The sequence below is a fragment of the Aquarana catesbeiana genome, linkage group LG08 (assembly GCF_042186555.1).
Source record: "Aquarana catesbeiana isolate 2022-GZ linkage group LG08, ASM4218655v1, whole genome shotgun sequence".
Taxonomy (NCBI): Eukaryota; Metazoa; Chordata; class Amphibia; order Anura; family Ranidae; genus Aquarana; species Aquarana catesbeiana.
This window is the reverse complement of record NC_133331.1, coordinates 68937041-68955912: the sequence shown is the minus strand read 5'-3', so window position 1 is coordinate 68955912 and position 18872 is coordinate 68937041. Positions and strand designations below refer to the sequence as shown.

At 44.2% G+C, this 18872-nt stretch overlaps 1 long non-coding RNA gene across 1 annotated transcript in view; it reads right to left on the bottom strand.

Annotated features, from left to right (window-relative positions):
- The window catches only part of LOC141105807 (uncharacterized), a 103730-nt gene extending 85336 nt beyond the window's left edge, over positions 1–18394 (bottom strand). The window contains exons 1-4 of the long non-coding RNA XR_012235653.1: positions 18147–18394; positions 15303–15384; positions 15089–15115; positions 14841–14894 (exon numbers count right to left, since the gene is read on the bottom strand). This is a non-coding gene — a long non-coding RNA (uncharacterized lncRNA). The remainder of the gene's footprint in view (positions 1–14840; positions 14895–15088; positions 15116–15302; positions 15385–18146) is intronic.
- Positions 18395–18872: the final 478 nt, after the last annotated feature.

Here is an 18872-nt window from a genome sequence, read left to right as displayed (position 1 = left end):
CTGTCTATTCCAGTGTTATTATCGGAGGAGATAGCAGGGAGCCACACATTGACCCCGGGCTGTGAACACAATCCTGGCCACTCACACACAATTACCCCCATTAGACGGAACATGTGAGAGATGTACAGTTATAGAGGAAGGCCCTGAGATGACTCCGCACATTACACCAAGCCCTACAGCCAGGACATGTCACTACGCAGTCTGCTCACCGCACTACGCCAAGGGAGCCATCTCTGAACACAAATACAACCTGATCCCAGCCTGATACACTTCTCATAGAGATCACAATGAAGGAGAGAAAGCCAGGAATGCCCAACTGCATTGGATAGAGTGGGGAAGGGTTAGAGCCTCTGTCAGGTTATTCTATTGCTGTCTGTGAACCTATTGGGGAAATTCCCCCAGTGCCAGAGAAGGAAGTGATGGGATAGAGCTTGAACATGGACACAGATACTACTAACAGTTTAGATTTTGAGTGTTGGTGGGCAACTAAAACACAACTCCATTCAGGTTAAAGTAGCTGTAAACCTCAGACATGAAATATGAACAAAGCATATCCCTCTATAGTGTGTACTTGTCTCAATCCAGACCACTAAGTGTCATTTCTCTCTGCTGTCTCCTCTTTCCTCTGCTATCAGCATGAGTCACTTCTGACAAGTTTTCCTGACACCAAGACTAAAATGGTGACAGGGGAGGGACCTCCAGCATGCAGCCTGTGATTGACAGTCTCTGCTCTGTTCCTGTGTGCAACTGCAGCTCCATGCCCCCTGCATTGTAAGTCTGTGAAAAATCCTCTTCAGCTCTGAGTTTTACAAATATGTACAGGACAAATGGCCAAAGATAAACAGGTACAACCTACAGTGCCTTGCAAGTATTCACCCCCTTGGCTTTTTACCTATTTTGTTACATTATAGCCTTTAGTTCAATATTTTTTTAATCTGAATTATATGTGATGGATCAGAACACAATAGTCTAAGTTGGTGAAGTAAAATTAAAAAAGTATATACATAAAACTATTTTTCAGAAATAAAAAACTGATAATTGGCATGTGCGTATGTATTCACCCCCTTTGTTATGAAGCCCATAAAAAGCTCTGGTGCAACCAATTACCTTCAGAAGTCACATAATTAGTGAAATGATGTCCACCTGTGTGCAATCTAATGTACACACGGTCGGAATTTCCGACAACAAATGTTCGATGAGAGCTTGTTGTCGGAAATTTGGACCATGTGTAGGCTCCATCGGACATTTGTTGTCGGAATTTCCGACAACAAAAATTTGAGAGCTGGTTCCCAAATTTTCCGACAACAAAGTCCGTTGTCGAAAATTCCGATCGTGTGTACACAATTCTAACACACAAAATTCCACGCATGCTCGGAATCAAGCAGAAGAGCCGCACTGGCTATTGAACTTAATTTTTCTCGGCTCGTCGTACGTGTTGTACGTCACTGCGTTCTTGACGTTCGGAATTTCCGACAACATTTGTGCGACCGTGTGTATGCAAGACAAGTTTGAGCCAACATCCGTCGGAAATAAATCCAGGATTTTGTTGTCGGAATGTCCAATCATGTGTACGTGACATTTGTGTCACTTGATCTGTCATTACATATACACACACCTTTTTAAAAGGCCCCAGAGGCTGCAACACCTAAGCAAGAGGCACCACTAACCAAACACTGCCATGAAGACCAAGGAACTCTCCAAACAAGGGACAATGTTGTTGAGAAGTACAAGTCAGGGTTAGGTTATAAAAAAATATTCAAATCTTTGATGATCCCTAGGAGCACCATCAAATCTATCATAACCAAATGGAAAGAACATGGCACAACAACAAACCTGCCAAGATACGGCCACACACCAAAACCCACGGACCGGGCAAGGAGGGCATTAATCAGAGAGGCAGCACAGAGACCTAAGGTAACCCTGGAGGAGCTGCAGAATTCCACAGCAGAGACTGGAGTATCTGTACATAGGACGACAATAAGCCGTACGCTCCATAGAGTTGGGCTTTATGGCAGAGTGGCCAGAAGAAAGCCATTACTTTCAGCAAAAAACAAAATGGCACGTTTTGAGTTTGCGAAAAGACATGTGTGAGACTCCCAAAATGTATGGAGGAAGGTGCTCTGGTGTGATGAGACTGAAAGTTTAACTTTTTGGCCATCAAAGAAAACGCTATGTCTGGCGCAAACCCAACACATCACATCACCCAAAGAACACCATCCCCATCCCCAGTGAAACATGGTGGTGGCAGCATCATGCTGTGGAGATGTTTTTCAGCAGTCAGGACTGGGAAACTGGTCAGAGTTGAGGGAAAGATGGATGGTGCCAAATACAGGGATATTCTTGAGCAAAACCTGTACCACTCTGTGTGTGATTTGAGGCTAGGACGGAGGTTCACCTTCCAGCAGGACAATGACCCCAAACACACTGCTAAAGCAACACTTGAGAGGTTTAAGGGGAAACATGTAAATGTGTTGGAATGGCCTAGTCCAGTGATGGCGAACCTTGGCACCCCAGATGTTTTGGAACTACATTTCCCATGATGCTCAAATACACTGCAGAGTGCATGAGAATCATGGAAAATGAAGTTCCAAAACATCTGGGGTGCCAAGGTTCACCATCACTGGCCTAGTCAAAGCCCAGGAGGAATGGTCAAAAATCCCAGTGGTAAGATGTGGCAAGCTCATAGAGACTTATCCAAAGCGACTTGGAGCTGTGATATCCGCAAAAAGTGGCTCTACAAAGTATTGACTTTAGGGGGGTGAATAGTTATGCACATTTATTTTTTTATGTGTGTTATTTTGTCCTATTTATTGTTTGCTTCACAATATTAAAAAAAAACATCTTCATCTTCCAAGTTGTGGGTATGTTCTGTAAATTAAATGATGCAAATCCCCAAACAATCCGTGTTAATTCCAGGTTGTGAGGCAACAAAATACAAAAAAGCCAAGGGGGTAAATACTTTTGCAAGGCACTGTATGTAGGATGATTTTTTCATCTCTGTGTATCACTTGAGGCCAGTCAATTCAAGAGTATATGGAAGGATTTGTAACCCCTTTAAGTTGGTCAGAGCTACAAAGGAGATTTTTAGCTGATAGTCTCTCAGGGTGTCTGTTGATGTTGGTTCTTGGGTCTGCTACCAGACGATTATGAGGGGTTCGCCCATCCCTGTGAGGAATTACAGGGTCTGTACACCTTCTGTGCCCATTATGAGGAGTTCCCACCATCCATGAGCTGAGTTTCCGGGCCTGTACACCTGCTGTGGCCATTATGAGGGATTCCCAACATCCCTGTGCTAGGTTCCCAGGTCTGTACTCCTGTTGAGCCCATTTTGAAGTATTCCCACCATCTCTGAGCTATGCTCCCGGGTCTGTACACATGTTGAGCCCATTAAAAGGTTTTCCCACCATCCCTTTGCTGGGTTCTTAAATCTGCATACCTGCTGTGCCCATTATGAGGGGTTTTCATTATCTTTGAGCTAGGTTCCTGGGTCTGTACACCTGTTGAGCCCATTTTGAAAGGTTCCCACCATCCCTGAGCTATGGCTCGGGTCAGTACACCTTCTGTGCCCATCATGACGGGCTTCAACCATCCCTGAGCTACATTCTTGGGGTTGCACACTTGCTGTCCCCATTATTAGGTGTGCCCACCAGCCCTGTGCAGTTCCTGGGTCTGTCAATCTGCTGTGCCCCTTACACTGATTAGCCATAACTTTATGACCACCCACCTAATATTGGGTAGGTCCCCCTTTTGCTGCCAAAACAGTCCTGACTCATCTCGGCATGGCGCCACTAGACCTCTGAAGGTATGCAGTGGTATCTGGCACCAAGCTATCAGTAGTAGATCCTTTAAGCCCTGTGTGCTGCAAGGTGGGGCCTCCATGGATCAGACTTGATTTTTCAGCACATCCCACAGATTATTATAATTATTATACAGGTTTTATATAGCACCATCAGTTTGTGTAGCGCTTTACAATTTAAAGGGAGACAATACAGTACAATAACATACAAGAGGGCTAAGAGGGCCCTGCTCACAAGAATGAATGAATGAATGAATGAATGATTTGTATAGCGCTGCAAATGCGAACTGAATCGCCTCAAGAGCTTACAATCTAATAGGGTGGGAAAAGTGGTACAAAAGGGTATAACTGCAAGGGATGAGCTGATGGAAGAGATACAAGTTCAGTTAGTTGGAGAAGAGATAGGTGTCCCTGAAGAGATGAGTTTTCAGGGATCTTCTAAAGGCAGCCAGAGAAGGAGCCGGAGTAAGCTGGACAAATTGAGGTAGAGAGTTCCAGAGGATGGGATAGGCTCTGGAGAAGTCCTGGAGATAAGCATGGGAGGAGGAGATAAGGGAGCTAGAGAGCTGGAGGTCTTGAGAGGAGCAGAGCGGACGGATTGAGTGATATTTGGAGACAAGGTTGGTGATTTAGCTGGGGGCAGAGTTGTGGATTGCTGTGTATGTTGTAGTTAGTATTTTGAATTTATTATGCTGGTCAATGGGAAGCCAGTGTAGGAATTGGAGGAGAGGGTTGGCAGACACTGAGCGGTTGGTAAGGTAGATAAGTCTCATGATAGACTGAAGAGGGTATAGCCTATGGAGAGGTAGGCCTTTGAGAAGGGAGTTGCAATAGTCAAAGCGAGAGATAACAAGTGAGTGGATAAGGAGCTTGGTGGTTTCATTAATTAAAAAGGGGCAAATTTTAGAGATGTTACAGAGGTGAAGCCTACAAGCTTTTGACAGCACTTGGATTTGAATTGAGATCTGGAGAATTTGGAGGCCAAGTTAACACTTTAATTTAGTGTGTCAGGGCGCATTATCCTGCTGAAAGAGACCGCTGTCATCAGGGAACGTGAAGAGGTGTACTTAGTCAGGGATAGTGTTTAGGTAAGTGGTACATGTCAAAGTAACATCCATATGAATGGCAGGACCCAAGATTTCCCAGCAGAACATTGACCTAAACATCACGCTGCCTCTGCCGGCTTGCCTTCTTCCCATATAGTGCATCCTGGTGCCATCTCGTCCCCAGGACGCACCCATTCATACACATAATGTAAAAGAAAACGTGATTCATCAGACCAGGCCACCTCCTTCCATTGTTCCGTGGTCCAATTCTGATGTTCACATGCCCATTGTAGGCACTTTTGGCTGTAGACAGGGTCAGCATGGTCACCCTGACCAGTCTGTGGCTTCATAGCCCCCATACACAACAAACTGCGATGTCTATTTTTTCTGCTTTCAATACATCAACTTTAGGGACAACATGTTCACTTGCTGCCTATTGCCTAATTTATTCCACCAACTTTTAGATGCCATTGTAACAACGTAATCAATGTTATTCAGTTACCTGGTCAGTGGTCATAATGTTATAAATAATTGGTGTATGAGGGGTTCCCACCATCCCTGTGCTGAGTTCCCAGGTCTGTACACCTGCTGTGCCCATTATGAGGGGTTTCTGCCATCTCTGTGCTGAGTTCCCAAGTCTGTACACCCATTGTACAGACCCACCCACTGTGCCCATTATGAGGGGTTAACTAAAAAAAATATATGTGTGTGTGTGTGTGTGTGTGTGTGTATATATACATATATCTCACAAAAGTGAGTATATCCCTCGCATATTTATAAATATTTTGTTATATCTTTTCATGTGACAACAATGAAGAAATTACACTTTCTTACAATGTAAAGTAGTGAGTGTACAGCTTGTATAACAGTGTAAATTTGCTGTCCCCTCAAAATAACTCAACACACAGCCATTAATGACAATGAAAATGTCCAAATTGGGCCCAAAGTGTCAATATTTTGTGTGTCCTCCATTATTTTCCAGCACTGCCTTAACCCTCTTGGGCATGGAGTTCACCAGAGCTTCACAGGTTGCCACTGGAGTCCTCTTCCACTCCTCCATGACAACATCACGGAGCTGGTGGATGTTAGAGACCTTGCGCTCCTTCATCTTCCATTTCAGGATGCCCCACAGATGCTCAATAGGGTTTAGGTCTGGAGACATGTTTGGCCAGTCCATCACCTTTACCCTCACTTCTTTAGCAAGGCAGTGGTCATCTTGGAGATGTGTTTGGGGTCGTTATCATGTTGGAATACTGCCCTGTGGCCCAGTCTCCGAAAGGGAGGGGATCATGCTCTGCTTCAGTATGTCACAGTACATGTTGGCATTCATGGTTCCCTCAATGAACTGTAGCTCCCCAGTGCTGGCAGTACGCATGCAGGCCCAGACCATGACACTCCCACCACCATGCTTGACTGTAGGCAAGACACCCTTGTCTTTGTACTCCTCACCTGGTTGCCTCCACACACGCTTGACACCATCTGAACCAAATAAGTTTATCTTGGTCTCATCAGACCACAGGACATGCTTCCAGTAATCCATGACCTTAGTCTGCTTGTCTTCAGCAAACTGTTTGCAGGCTTTCTTGTGCATCATCTTTAGAAGAGGCTTCCTTCTGGGGCAACAGCCATGCAGACCAATTTGATGCAGTGTGCGGCATATGGTCTGAGCACTGACAGGCTGACCCCCCACCCCTTCAAGCTCTGCAGCAATGCTGGCAGCACTCATACGTCTATTTCCCAAAGACAACCTCTGGATATGATGCTGAGCATGTGTACTCAACTCCTTTGGTTGACCATGACAAGGTCTGTTCTGAGTGGAACCTTCCTGTTAAACGGCTGTATGGTCTTGGCCACCGTGCTGCTACTCAGTTTCTGGGTCTTGGCAATCTTCTTATAGCCTAGGCCATCTTTATGTAGAGCAACAATTCTTTTTTTCAGATCCTCAGAGAGTTCTTTGCCATGAGGTGCCATGTTGAACTTCCAGTGACCAGTATGAGAGATTGAGAGCGATAACACCAAATTTAACACACCTGCTCCCCATTCACACCTGAGACCTTGTAACACTAACGAGTCACATGACATTGAGGAGGGAAAATGGCTAATTGGGCCTAATTTGGACATTTTCACTTAGGGGTGTACTCAATTTTGTTGCCAGTGGTTTAGACATTAATGGCTGTGTGTTGAGTTATTTTGAGGGCACAGCAAATTTACACTGTTATACAAGCTGTACACTCACCACTTTACATTGTAGCAAAGTGTCATTTCTTCAGTGTTGTAAAATATTTACAAAAATGTAAGGGGTGTACTCACTTTTGTGAGATACTGTGTGTGTGTGTATATATATATATATATATATATATATATATATATATATATATATATATATACATATACCCACGTGAATGGGTGTAGTACATCAATAAACTTTATAAATTAGTGACTGTGTAACAAATTGTGACAACCAAATATCTAATATATATTCATATAAACTAGGAATGCTGCTCCTTCAAAGGTGTAGTGCCTTTAAATCGTGAATATATATAAAAATAGGGCGCTCTCCCTGTGAATACTAATACCAATATACATCACATTAAGCTCAAATATGTACACAATGATTCAAATGTCCAAAATCATGATTCAAAAAGATCACAACTCAGATATGAGGAGAATCTGGGTCTATAAAAGTAGAAGCCTGGTTGGAGAACTTCTAATCCCAGCATTTCAGTTGACTTGCAAAGTGCATATGACTTCTGTTATGGGAGTCCATAGCAGCTGGTGAGTGAGCGGGCACACAGGAAGATTTTATTTACAGCACTTGCCACAGCAGCACTTTAATATTTATTTGAGAATATCACCATCACTGATGGACTTTTTTTGTCTTTTGTTTTTATTTTTATTTGTTTCTGAGTTTTGATCTTTTTGAATCATCTTTTTGAATCATGATTTTGGACATTTGAATCATTGTGTACATATATGAGTTTAAGGTGATGTATATTGGTATTAATATTCACAGGGAGAGTGCCCTTTTTTTAATATATATAGTCACCATTACGAGGGGTTCCCACCCTCCCTGTGCTTAGTTCCTGGGTCTGTACACCTGATTTGCCCAATATGAGGGGTTAATTTTGTTTATTGAAAAATCCTACAAACAACAACTTATATACAATAAAACCATAATAAATAAATAAAACATATTTACAAAATAATTGAATATGATAATACAAAACAAAAAAAACAAGAATATAATAAATGGTGCAAACCAAATTGCGCACAACATAATTCCTACGGGGGAGCCAGGCTAAGGAACATCACCGTCACCATGCATGTGGCCTTTTATAAAAATGGAGTGGGAACTGCCATTAGGGTAATTGAGGCAGACGTTTCTTAGCCTGACTATTCCGTCTCCCTGGAGAACCAGCGAGCTTCGTTACACCCTGGCACTCATCATCCATAGAGGATACCGTACTGAACGAGTCCCATTTATCATCATCATCATCTGACAGGGCTTCAAACTTATTTGCCAAAGGCAAAACCTTATGACTCAACCACTAAGCCACCGCCCACCGTCATATGACGGCTGGACGAGGCTTCCATTGTTCTGGGAGGACGTCATATGACGTCCTCGCATTCCCGAGCCACTAGGGGGCGCGCGCGCGCGCCCGCTGTGTCACTCGGGACCCGGTGCGTGTGCCCGGCGGCCGCGATGTCCGCCGGGCACCCGCGATTGCCGGGTAACAGAGCAGGATCGTGGATCTGTGCATGTAAACACAGATCCACGTTCTGTCAGAGAGGAGAGGAGACCGATGGCGTGTCCCTTGTACATAGGGACAGCGATCGGTCACCTCCCCCAGTCAGTCCCCTCCCCCCACAGTTAGAATCACCTCCTTAGGTAATACATTAACCCCTCGAGCGCCCCCTAGTGTTAACCCCTTCCCCCTGCCAGTCACATTTACACAGTAATCAATGCAATTTTATAGCACGGATCGCTGTATAAATGTGAATGGTCCCAAAAATGTGTCAAAAGTGTCCGATGTGTCCGCCGCAATATCGTAGTCACAATAAAAATTGCAGATCGCCGCCATTACTAGTAAAAAATAAATAAATAATAAAAATGCTATAAATCTATCCCGTATTTTGTAGACGCTATAACTTTTGCGCAAACCAATCAATATACGCTTATCGCAATTTTTTTTTACCAAAAATATGTAGAAGAATACGTATCGGCCTAAACTGAGGAAAAAATTTGTTAAAAAAAAAAAAAAATTGGATATTTATTATAGCAAAAAGTAAAAAATATTGTGTTTTTTCAAAATTGTCCCTCTTCTTTTGTTTATAGCGCAATAAATAAAAACCGCAGAGGTGATCAAATACCACCAAAAGAAAGCTCTATTTGTGGGGAAAAAATGATAAAAATTTAATTAAGGTGCAGTGTAACACGACCGCGCAATTGTCATTCAAAGTGCGACAGCGCTGAAAACTGAAAAATGGCTTGGGCAGGAAGGGGGTGTAAGTGCCCTGTATTGAGGTGGTTAAGGTAACTGTACCTCTTTTTTTTTTTCTTTCTTTTGCCCCTCCTCCTTTTATCCCCCAACCACTCCATATCATCCTTGAACAAACCGGAATCAACAGCCTCCCCACACCTATCCTCCCCTTCAGTCCCCTCCCCCCCACTCTCTTTTCCCTTATTCACCACCAGGCCAGCCTCTTCACCATCCTCCCCACTTCTCTGCACCCCACGATCCTTAACAGAGACCCTGCAGCATCAGGGGAGGGGGACTGGCACTGCACATGATGCACCTGCCTCAGCACCTCTCGCTGCCTCTGCAATTTTAGAAGACACAGAAGGATTGGACACATTCTCAGTAACTGAAACCTTACCTACAGACTGGGAAGACACTGGCACACTAGGTAAATGCACAGACTGGGAAGACACAGACATATTGGGTATTGGCACGGACTGGGGCAACTGGGAAGACACAGACACATTGGGTATTGGCACAGACTCAGATGGACTCACAGGCACTCCAGCTGCTGAGCTCTGAGCATCCTCCATGTCCAGGCGGAAGAACTCTCTCATGAGCTCAGGCTTGTTGTGCATTGCCTCAGGACACTGACTGCAAGGATGCCCCACCGCATTGCACAGATTGCACCTTATAATATTACAGTCCTTTGCCAAATGTCCTATACTCTGACACAGAGAGCACTTCATCACCGGACAGGAGGATGCAAGATGCCCTTTATCTCCACACTTGTTGCAGAGCTTTGGCTGGCCCGGGTAGAAGATGGTCAGTCTGTCCCTCCCCAGGAAAGCTGAGGATGGCAGATGCTGGACAACATTGTCAATTACTATTAATTTTGACTGCACAGACCACCCCCCCCCATCCATATTCCCTGATCGTCCAAAATCTTCTTTAGAGGGCTCAGGACATCTCCATAACTCCTCAACTATACAGATAAATCCCCTTGTGGTATGGACTCATTGCAGACAAGAACTTTCACCATTTTAATGAGTGGCTGGCGTGATATAAGCTTTGGGATGAGACCTTTCCAGTCCAGCGGGGCCCTACACACTTGCTCATATTTCTCCCAAAATATGTCCAAAGACTCCGGACGGATAAAGGACAAATCGTACTCATAGAAACCTGCCGGACTGATCAGTGCGAAGATATCTGCAGGCCTGAACCCCATCTGCAAAATTTTATCCATCACTCCCATTTTAATTGAACGACATTCCTCCTTTTAAACAGGGAGGAAGATAAAACATTTTCATATTCCTTCCTTGCTGCCCCTTCCCAGATCCTGTAGCAGCAACAACAGCATAAGTTTTTCTTACACCACCAGCATTTGCAGTCTTGTCCTTAGACACATTGAAACTAGCTGGCAGAGAGTCTGAATCAGCTGGGATAGCAGTCTTCTGATTAGCAGTGGCAGGACCCGCCCTCTCACCCTGCTCTGAACACTCAGCTTCTCTCCTGGGTTCAATCACAGTCTTAATTACGGCAGACTCCTGGAGAGTTGTAGTACTACTGCACCCAGCATCTCCTCCACCATTCTCTGGTCCAGACAAAGTCATTGTATTGTCCATGGAGCTCCTCGCTGCAGTTCCCCCAGAAGCTGACAATTACTCTCACCAGTTTCATCTAAAGCATTGTTTTCAGCAGTACAACCCTCAGCAAGCTCATTCTCATTAATAAAGTCCACCTCACCATCTTGCACACACACTGTACCTGTTTGCTGTGTTGTTACCTTTGCGATGTCACAACTGATGGTGGGATCAGACTTCCCCCCAGCTGCTGCAGACTTCATGGTGAATCTTGCTCTCGTTACAGGTCTCTGTTTCACAGGGTGAGGAACAGTGTCCATCTTCTCATCATCATCTAGGGAATCCGCACCCTGAGGGGATTCCAGCATGCCAGTACTGCCCTCAACCTCCTGCTCAGATGTTCCATATTGCTGCTGCAGAGGGAGGGAGACAGAGGCCTCCGCCATTGTGGGCTCAGCGTGTGTCTGAGGTGTTGAAGAGTTGGGCTTATCCTCCAGGCCCACTTTCTCACTCTCTGCTGACTCTGTCGGTACCTGCATCTCCTCACTGAGTTGGTCACTTTCCATGCAGGAAGCGGCTCCTCTTCTCATTCGGTTGAATCGTTCCTCATTTCTATATTTTTCTTTAAATACTCAACTATTCTCCTTCAAAGAGCTCACCAATTCTTTCTGCTTCTTCACAGCTTGTTCCAAGTCCTTCAACTCAGGCCTCAGAGCCGGTCTCTTCTTGCTGTATAGTTTGGCACAAATCTGTTTTTTCTTCCTAAATTCAGCCATCAAAATCAACAATTTCTCCTCTTCTTTCTCAATCCGTTTCAGCTTACCAACAATCCTCTGTCTAAAGGCAGACAGGGACTCATTGGGCCAGGCCCAGTATCTTCCACAGGCCTATCCAGAGGGCCCCTGCCAGGGTCTTTCCCAGAATCTACCATCCCTCCTGGGGCAGAGAAGCAACTTCAGCCCCTGGTCTCTGGAAGCACAGGAGCTAAGGAACCAGCAACTTCACACCTCACTGTCAAGGAGCAGAATAGCAGTTTCCCACCATCCCTGTGCTGAGTTCCTGGGTTTGTACCCCTGCTGTGCCCATTATGAGGGGCTCCCACCATCCCTACTGAGTATATATTTATTTTATATTATAGATAATTTAACAGGGGGAGATGGGATGCATGCATAAAGGTGGACAGGAACCCCTGAAACCCCCCCGGTTGACAAGAGCAGAGCCAGGAATTACATCAGGGAGTTCAAGATACATAAGAAGCCAGAAGATGACTCCGCCCACCTATAACCCAAATCTCATCTTTGGGTGGCCTGATCCTTTAAAAATGATGTACAAAAAATAAAAATAGAAACATTTCCTTTTCTAGCAATCATTCACGCTCTATGGTGTTGGTAATACGGTATTTTTCAGAGCAGCCATTCATGTGTTTGTTTAACTCACGCGCGTGTTAAAGTAAAGTAGAAAATCAAACGATTTTCAGTTGGAAGCCGCTTATTACTGTAATCACAACACGAGAGATTAGTAAATGATTATCCTGTCAATCAATAAAAAAATATATATAATTTTGCTACATTATGTATCTTTTTTCTTAGAATGCCGGCATTCAGGTCCTAAAGGGAATGGGCGTCACACGCAAACGGCCCGCTGATCAGGTGATGGGGCGCCCCACGCTCTGCCAGTCATAGTCCAGCGGGGGTGGACTGTGCGCACAAAGAGCAGCTGGGATTGCACACATGTGAGATGGTGATATATGAGCCTGGATAATTCCCATAGACACACTCCTAAACCTTGTGGACAGCCTTTCCAGAGGAGTTGTTATAGCTGCAAAGGGTGGGCCAACTTAATACTGAAACTCTACGGACTAAGACTGTTCCATGATGTCTTTTGTTATTAGATTTCCCAGTACTTATTTATGTGTCACAAGCTACCATGGCTGACCTCTGCTCCTTTATAATGTGATACTGTGTTACCTCGAACAGCGGCGCTAGAATGCTGACATTTGTTGCCTGCCAGCTTCTCTGCCCATAAAAGACCAGACTTGCTATGGCCTCTATTTGGCCTAAGGAAGGAGCATGCATGCTCCAAACGTGCGCCTGTCACGCCCCCTGCCTGACCTTCTGGACTGGACATTCTAGCTGTCAGGGCATCTCTGCTTGCTGGGGAGTCCTAAATACCACCAGCGTGGTTACGCTCTCAGAGTGTAAAACAAAACCAAAGAAATTCCCAGCTCAACTTACCGACCAGCCTGCAACCAACCGAATTATCCTGCTTAACAGTATGTGTTAAAACCAGGGGTTTAGTTTGCACACATTTGCAAATACATGCGTAAGCTACAGAACCACTTCACGGCACCCCAGGATTATCTGCAGTCCTAACTCTACATTTTGAGAGCCTCCATAGTAGAAACACATGCATTATAATGAATAGGCAGAGGGCAGATGAACCTCCAGAGAGCCCACCCTGCCACAAAAGGCACAGGGGCACACTAGACACCCAGCACATAGCACCATGGCAGAAAAGGTGTCCAGTGCATCCCCTCACCAGTATTTCAACAGTAAAAACAAATGGCCACTGCCCCCCCCCCCATAACTGGCCTTTGCAGCAAGGAGTACATGGTAGGGCAATGCATGTAAAACCAGACCAAAGAAATTTCCAGCTCAGCTTACCAACCAGCCTGTAAGTAACTGAACCAGGTGTCCAGTGTGCCCCTGTGTCTTTACGGAAGGGGGGCTCCCTCCAGGGTCACCTTCCCTCACCCTATCTATTATAATGCATGTGCTTCCACTGTGGAGGCTCTCAAAATTTTGAGTTAGGACTGCAGAAAATATTGGGGGTGCCTTGACGGGGATCTGTAGCTTACGCATGTATTTGCAAACGAAACCCCTGTTTTTAACGCATACTGTTAGACAAAATGATTTGGTTGGTTGCAGGCTAGTCGGTAAGTTGAGCTGGTTTTGTTTGACATGTGTTGCCTTTCCATGTGCTCCTTGCTGCAAAGACCAGTTATAGTTGGGGGTAGGGGCCATTTGTTTGTATGCTCTCAGAGTGTACTACACAGCAATATGGATTAATACGAGCAAGGAGGAGCCTTATCCCATACATTATGCCATAGAAGCGTGTTTACATCTGACCTTTGTGAGTTGTTTACATATCGATTTAATGATTTTTTTACTGTTCATACTGCACTTTGATGGCACTGCTGTCTTATTTGTATCTTACCCATAGAGTTGCTTCTCACTTATCCCAGCTGGCAGCCACTATGTTGTAGACTTGGAGCATTTCAGCCAAGGACTTTCTGTCTTATTTTCCACACTTGTTTTCATATGGACTGATGATGGACTACATGTACATAGGAGCCATCTAATACTCATACTTAGGACCCATTACTTACGGGTTGTCTGAGCCATAATCATGTACGTCTCATTAAGCGCCACTACCTCTCCTCCCATTGTCCATGACTTGGCTGCTGTCCTTGACTCCCAGTATCTTCAGCGCCATCTTAGCACTTACAGGTAGGTCTCCATACTCTCGGCACTACATGCTTCACTCTGATTCTCATCTCTCTACCTTTGCCCCCTGTCCTAGTGGCCCCCCTCTGTTATATCACAGGTGGGGCCGCCAAAACCAAAAGCCTGGGAAAGCAGAACCAAAAATGTTTTAACCACTTCCTCAGCCTGGGCTAGCAGCTTGACTAACTACACATTTCAAGAAAGATAAGACGGAAACAATCAAAATAAACACCACTTCCCAATATACAAAAGATTAAAAAAAGGGGGGGACAGGGAGGTCACAAACCTCGGGACTTTAAAGATGTTGGGTAAAGAGACTGAAAGGCTCACTAATACTATATATAAAATGAATTTTATTACAAAGATAAAAAACATAAGAACAGTATTTAATCCATATCAAAAGTCAATTGTTCTGTACAAAGGCATAGTTAATAGACATCACCACTCACCATGTTTCGCTCAGCAGAGCTTCCTCAGGAGATTCCGGTGTGATGTTTTAAATGCTAAAGACAACAAAAAGATTGGAATGAATGCTCATGTTGATAAATGCAAAAAAAGCAACAAAAAAAACATATTGATAGAAAACATTCTTATTGGCATAAATTAAGTATGCAAAGATTTCAACATAGTGGGTTTCATATCCATTATAAAGTACTAATCAATACTTATAGATATAAGGGAGAGACATGGACCTTACCCCGGATTGCCCAGAGTTGAAATGTAGCTTGAAAATGAAGAAATACAGATTTCATATGTATGAAGAGCGTCCCATTGGTGAAATGCCCAGCCAGTGTTTGCAGAAGGAGACATAAAAAACAGGAAAATAATATATAAAATAGGGGTGTCCCTTTTTGGAATATATAATACAGGGACCAATTCATTGATACTAGAGGAATAAATGAATAATTTACCTTGGCGTGAAGTGCAGGTAGAATCAATTCAGTACTCATAGCATGGGAAATAGATTCATGGGCTGTCACTTCCCAGGCAAACCTGAAAAAAATATATACTAATAAAGCACCTTAGGTGAAGACACACACATTTCAACCTGCCTACATACAGTCCTGGGATATCAGTGAAGGGATGGTGGGAGCCCCTCATAATAGACACAGCCATTCTCTAGGCCCAGGAACTATATGCAGAGAAGGTGGGAGCCCCTCATAAAGGGCACTGCAGGCCTACGGACGTGGGAACTCTGTGCAGAGATGGTGGGAACCCCTCATAATGGGCACAGCAGGCCTACAGACCTAGGAACTCTATGCATACATGGTGGGAACCCTTCATAATGGGCACGACAGATATTCAGGGATGCTGAAGGAGTTTAACACTCTGGGCTCATTCACACTGTTTAGTTTCTGTGCATTGTGTAAAATTGAGTTGGATTCAACTTCTGTGTCTTATTGAAGAGTTAAGCTGCCTGTGGATGGTGGCAAGTCATCAGGTGATTATACTTTCTAGACAGACTGGGTCTAAAGATGTATGTCAATGCATAAAGTGGCATTTGAAACAGAATATCAATAGATATATATAATTGATTGTCTTTGGATAATAATCTTAAGGCCCTCTTTAACCACTTAAAGTGATTGTAAAGCTTCATTTTTTTTTAAAATAACAAACATGTCATACTTACCTTCACTGTGCAGTTCGTTTTGCACAGAGTGGCCCCAAACACCGATTTCTGGGGTCTCTTGGCGGCTCTCGCGGCTCCTCCCCGCATCAGATAACCCCCTAGGAGAAGCGCTATCCCAGGGGTGTTACCTTGTGGGGGCACTTCTGAGTCCATCATTCGGCGTCCGAATGTATGATGGGCCCCGGCGCCCGTATCATTGGATTTGATTGACAGCAGCGGGAACCAATGGCTGCGCTGCTATCAATTTATCCAATCAAGAGCCGAGTACCCCGGGTAGAGGGATAGCGCATCCTCTCCGTGGGAAATACCAGGGCTCAGGTAAGTAAAACGGGGGGGGTTGGGGGGCCGGTCATTGCCAGGTGTTTTTTCACCTTAATGCATAGGCTGCATTAAGGTGAAAAAACACAAGGGTTTACAACCCCTTTAAGCCCCAGAAGTTTTGCCCCCTTAATGACCAGACCATTTTTGCAATACGGAACTGTGTTACTTTAACTGACATGGGACATTGTACCCAAACAAAATTGGCATCCTTGTTTCCCCACAAATAGAGCTTTCTTTTGGTTGTATTTGATCACCTCTGCGGTTTTTATTTTTTGCGCTATAAACAAAACAAAGCGACAATTTTGAAAAAAAAAAACATTTTTTACTTTTTGCTATAATAAATATGCCAATTTAAAAAAAAAAAAACATTCTTCCTCAGTTTAGGCCAATATATATTCTTCTACATATTTTTGGTAAAAAAAAAATTGCAAAAAGTGTATATTTATTGGTTTGCGCAAAAGTTATAGCGTCTACAAAATAGGGGATATATTTATGGCATTTTTATTATTACTTTTTTTTTTTTACTAGTAATGGCGGTGATCTGCGATTTTTATCGGGACTGCGACATTGTGGTGGACAGATTGGACACTTTTGACACTTTTTTGGGACCACTGACATTTATACAGCGATCAGAGCTAAAAAAAAACACTGATTACTGTATATATGTCACTGACAGGGAAGGGGTTAACACTAGGGGGTGATCAAGGGGTTAAGTGTGTTACCTAGGGAGTGTTTCTATCTGTGGTGGGATGGGACTGCCTGGGAAAGAGATGGATCATTGTTCCTAAGCATTAGGAACAACTGATCAGCCTCCTTACCCCTGACATAACGGAGATCTGTCTATTTACGTTGATAGACCTTCGTTCTGTCTCTCTCAGGAGTGATCGCGGGCACCCGACGAACATTGCGACTGCCGGGCACACGCATTGGCTCCGTCATCGCGCGTGCCCCCTAGTGCTCTTAAAGCAGCCTACTTAAAGCTACGACGGCTCGCCCAGGGGAGCCAGCCTGCCGCATTATATCTGCGGCGGCTGGTCAGGAGCCAGTTAAAGTGATTCTAAAGGCTTTTTTTTTTTTTAAATAACAAACATGTTCTACTTACCTGCTCTGTACAGTTGGTTTTGCACAGAGCATCCTGTATCCTCCTTTTCTCTGGCCCCTCACTGGTGCTCCTGGCCCTTCCCTCCTGCTGAGTGCCCCCACAGCAAGCAGCCTGCAACGGGGGGGGGCACACAAGCAGGCTTGTTCGCGAGCCGTGGCTCTGTGTGTCCATGCACACACAGAGCTGCAGTTTGGCCTAACCCCCTCTCTTTCCTCATTGGCTCACTGGCTGTGATTGACAGCAGTGGGAGCCAATGGCTGCCACTGCTTTCCTAGCCAATGGAGAGGGAGAGTTCCCGGAGAGCCAAGGCTCTTGTGCACATCACTGGATCGAGATGCAGCTCAGGTGAGTATTCAGGGGGCTGGGATGCTGCTGCACAGAGGAGGTTTTTTACCTTCATGCATAGAATGTATGAAGTTAAAAAACCTTGACGCTTTAGAACCTCTTTAAGCCATTGTGATCTATTGCATTACCAAAATGCATGGCAATAGACAAAAGAGTCCCTACACTAATAATGCAGCACAAAACAAGGCATGGCATGTGTGTTACGGTGTACCAAGCTGCACCCGCAGAAGCTGTGCGTTGCTGCCGTGTTCTCAGCTAATGACACCACAATGTACCCAACCTTCCTTTTAAATTACTTTGTATTATAATTATTGTGGAGTAGTTAGAGCTACAATCTAATTTTTTGCATTTGCTTACCCCACAAAGTGCCGTGTGTTGGATAATGCAGAGGCCGTTATGGTTGGGAACCAAGCTGAAGATGTTTTTTCTTCTTCTCCAGCACCTCATACTGACTGGCATCATCAAAAGAAAAAAGAAACCAGTATGCCATAAACCACTTCTTCTTTTGGATGGCACCACACCCAGTTTTGTATAATATATTTACAATAAGTTTATATCAGCGTCTCCAATGGAAATCTAACCCTGGCACACATACAGGGGCGGCGACTGGCATCTGCCATGCAAGTATGCCATCTGCTATACAATGGCTGCAGCTGCCACTGACATAGGATGCCTCGTGATGTTCACGGTATAGTAGTTCAATCCAGGGCACACAAAGCTTCTAATGTGGAACACTTCCCTGACTTTGCAGTATACAGCAACCAGTGGCGGGACAAGGACAACCAGGGTGGATAAAAATCGATGATTTTTAAGAACTAATAAAAAAATATATTTTTTTTTATTTAAACCTGATTTTTTTTTATATATATATATTTATCAAACTTATTTTATTAAAATGCTTTTGGAGTAAAAATCTATCTAAAGATAGTTTTCTATTTAAGATACATTAATACTTTAGTTTATTCAGCATGAAATGCAGTTTAGTTATGTAGCATGAGGCTGTATATTGTGCAATATTTCCATTTTTGGTAAACTCATTCAATGAATCCAAACTCTGCAAGCTGAGATCACATGCACTGGCAA